This window comes from Humulus lupulus, chromosome X (assembly GCF_963169125.1).
Source record: "Humulus lupulus chromosome X, drHumLupu1.1, whole genome shotgun sequence".
Taxonomy (NCBI): Eukaryota; Viridiplantae; Streptophyta; class Magnoliopsida; order Rosales; family Cannabaceae; genus Humulus; species Humulus lupulus.
Window position 1 is genome coordinate 189,094,751 of NC_084802.1, and position 3,935 is coordinate 189,098,685.

The following is a 3,935-nucleotide window of genomic DNA, read 5'->3' on the forward strand; positions in this document are numbered from 1 at the left end:
GGAACGACGGGGGTTTTAACTTTTGGAATGGCTATACTAATGGCACGTTTACTAAATAATCTGAATTAGAATAAATTAATTTAAATCTTTATTATTGTATTATTATTATTATTATATTATTTTGTTTACTAAAATTGACTGAAAAAGAATCAGAATCATTTTATTTTGTATATATAACCAAAAAAAAAGAATCGGAATGTTTAATTGACAAAATTACTAATTTTATTTTATTTTTTATTTAATTATATATATAATTAAAAAATTAAAAATAAATAAAAATATATATATTCTTAAATGTATATGAAATACTATGAGTGGTATATATTTTTAAAATATAATATTATAATTATAAAATGTTACCCATAAATATAATAATATTTTTTAACGTTATTTATCAAATCGTAGACTTAGACTTACTAGATTAGTATATTATTGTTAAGAAAAAAAATAAATATACACATTATTTATTTATGAAGTCAATATAATCAATCCAAAAAAATTATTGCTAATAACAATCTTAAAAAATATCAAACTTAAACACAAACACAAAAGTCTAGGTTGTAACATAAATAGTAATGTTCTAATATCTCAAAATAACTATTAGGCATCATTTTGCAACATATTCATAATATATTGCATTTTCTCCTCATTTGACATTGCATAAAACAATCGCATCAATGAGGGCTTTTCTGCTAACATGTTGGTGGCTTTAATACATTGTATTGTAGTTAGGCTGTCAATCTTGTTTATTTCAGTATATAAATTGGCTTGCATATCAGCTACTTCTTTATCATTCGATAATGCATTGATCAGTCCTTGAAGCTTAGGGACGATTTCTGATACAGATTCTGCTAATACACCAATATTATCTGACATACCATCCATTACATTTGACCTTTTATTTTTATTAGATTGTTGGACACTAGTAGTACTCTAAGTGGATCTACGATGCATATTACTAGGGTGTTGAGTATTTGAGACACCATCAAACCCATCTATTTCTTCATCATCCCCTCCATCAGCTATATTATCATCAACTCCAAAATCCACACCAATTGTATCCTCTTGTTGTATTTCCTCTTCATCATCGCCAGCATTACCAGCATTTGTTCCAATAGCATGATCTCGACCATATATTTCTGCTAGCTTGTAGTAATAAGGAAATGATTTTCCATATAATCCACTTGCATCTTTACGTTTATGTGTATTCATAAAACAATGCAATCGCATGTTCTCATAAATAACAAACATTAATATATATATATGATTATATATAAATATATGTCAAACTATATTGTATTTACCTTCACCCACTCATCAAATGCACTTTTTTCACATAATAACATCATATGCTCATTGTCCCAACCAAAACCACTTAAAGACAACAATTTAGTCAATCTTCATGGTACTAACAAATAAAATTCGTTGATGATACTAACGAATTTTCATGTTTTTACAGAATATTGATGTCGCTCTGCACATGCTATGCTGCCGACACCACTTTTATCATGCTGCATTTCGGCAAGATGTTGCGATCATGAACACCACATTCCCCCAAGTGTGCCTAGGTTGTTGGAATCATTTCAAAGATATCGGCACTAAGTATACATGGGACGACGATGTGCTGAAAATGCTGAAGGGCAATGATAATCAGCCCCTCGCATCCTGGCACAATGTGAGTGAAGTATATTTTGCCTTGCACGTCGAGCAAGCTGCGCATTGGATTGCCATTGAAGTATCCATTTCATTGTGGTGCATCAACATTTATGATTCCAACCATAGCGTGCTTAGTACGACTCTGTTGGAGGTAGTGATCAAACATTGGTGCTTATTGTTGCCTTTGTTGTTGTGGTGTTCTGCATGTTTGACGACCATGACGACCTCCAGAAATATCTTGAGCAGAAAGCAAAGCCTTTTTCATATTGTCGTATTTCTCCTGAGGAGTGTCCTCAGACTAAGAGAATGTATTCTCCTATTTAATTAGTGTTTTTTGAAATCTGAATATTAAAGTTATTTTTTTCTTATATTGACACAAAATCGATTATATGCAGTGGGGATTGTGGTATGTTTGCCATCAAACATATCGAGCATTTGGTTTCCAGGCTACCACTCGATACCGTTATCGATGAGAACATGCAGCATTTCAAGACCAAGTGGTGTGTGGACCTATTCTATCAGAATTTGTCACCGTGATGCTCTTTACATTTTCTTGATACATCTCTTGTATAGTATAGTATATAGTTAGTTTTGTATATGGTTTTTTTATCAAACATTATTTTTTGATAAAGTTATTAAATAAAAAACTACTAAATTCACATAATGTGTCTACCTCAACAAAACTCGACAAGTCAAACGAACTGCCTTGATAGGTAAAAAATAATACTTAACCAAATTTGTCTTGATAGGACTCGATTGGCCTCGATAGGTAAATTGATGCTTAAACAAATCTGCCTCGATTGGCCTCGATAGGACTCGATTGGCCTCGACAAGTCCAAAATAATACTGTACCAAATCTTCCTCGATAAGGTCATATTAATACACAATCTTCTGCAACAACTAACACAGGTATCCAGGTAACTTGGAGTATGATTCCTCATGTGTCCCTCTGACTTACATAAGAACTTTTGTTTTGCATCTCCATGCCTTCTCATAGCTCATTTTCAACCCCAAAATGGTGTTTCATGCCCTCCCTTATGTTGTTTGCCATGTACCGAGTACCATCGGTAGCAAATTTCCTCTTGATTAGATGGCCAACAACCCACGGTGATGCTTGACGGTGGTCCTTATCTCGAATTTCTTGTGAGCAAGTGTGTACTTCGTTGTATACAGTAATCTTGAACATTTCTGATTGCATTTTTTCTTACCCCTCAATCTCCAACCACAATCAAGATCATTGCAGGTAATGTACCACATACCAATCCCAGATTTCTTCACCATAAACTCAAAATTATTATTCATCGCAAATATGGATGCTTTGGTTTTCAATTCAAGCTTGTTCTTAAAGAACTTGCCAAGGTGCCATTCTCTTGAAGCTTTGTCGGTTGAGGAATGATGTTGATGTGAGGCTTCTATATCCTCTTTGGTGAACATGGGAGCACATCATGTTCTACGATCTTCAGCTAAGTCCAATGGAGAACTTAATCTAAAACTATCATCGGTTCTACTTGGACCTGGATGACTACTGCTTGTCCCAGATGTTTGCCGATCTTCTATTATGCGCTCCTCAACTACCATAACATCTGAACTCTATGTTGGAAAATTTGCCCTAATATCTAGCCCACCAAGATTTGTTGCATCAGCAACAAGATCGTCATTGACATAAGGATCGTAGCCATAGGGATCGTACACTGTTGTGTCATGAAAATATGATGAATCTCTAACAGGGATATCATCATGGACTATAACATCTGGATTTGTCTCGGGAACAAATGTCCCAATCTCACTTTGAGTTCCTTTGAAACCATGACATGGGAGAGAAATGTTCTCTTCAAATCGAACTTCTTTATTGACACTGGGAGAGACCGATGCATTTCTTATACCTCCCTTCTTAACCAATGTCACACATAGAGGAATTAGCTTCTCTATAGATTTCGATGCTAACCCAATGAATACACGCACATGCCTATCATTTTTTTATAACGGTAAGTTTGATGGATTGTGATAGGCATGTGTACGGGACCTCAATTTTCAAGTCATGCAAACATTTATCCACTTCAAGCTCATCGTACAGAATGTCAAGCAGTTGCTCATACGTCACACCCTTCTCCAAAGGCAGAACTTGATTTTCGCATCCCTGAAAATCCAATCCCTATTTTCCAGTTCCCAAACACCATTGAATACAACAAATATGAAAACAGTTGAATCTGTATCGAAAAAACAAAAAAATAGGTCAAAAATTAAAACTATAACATAAAACAACAAAACATCGATTTTTG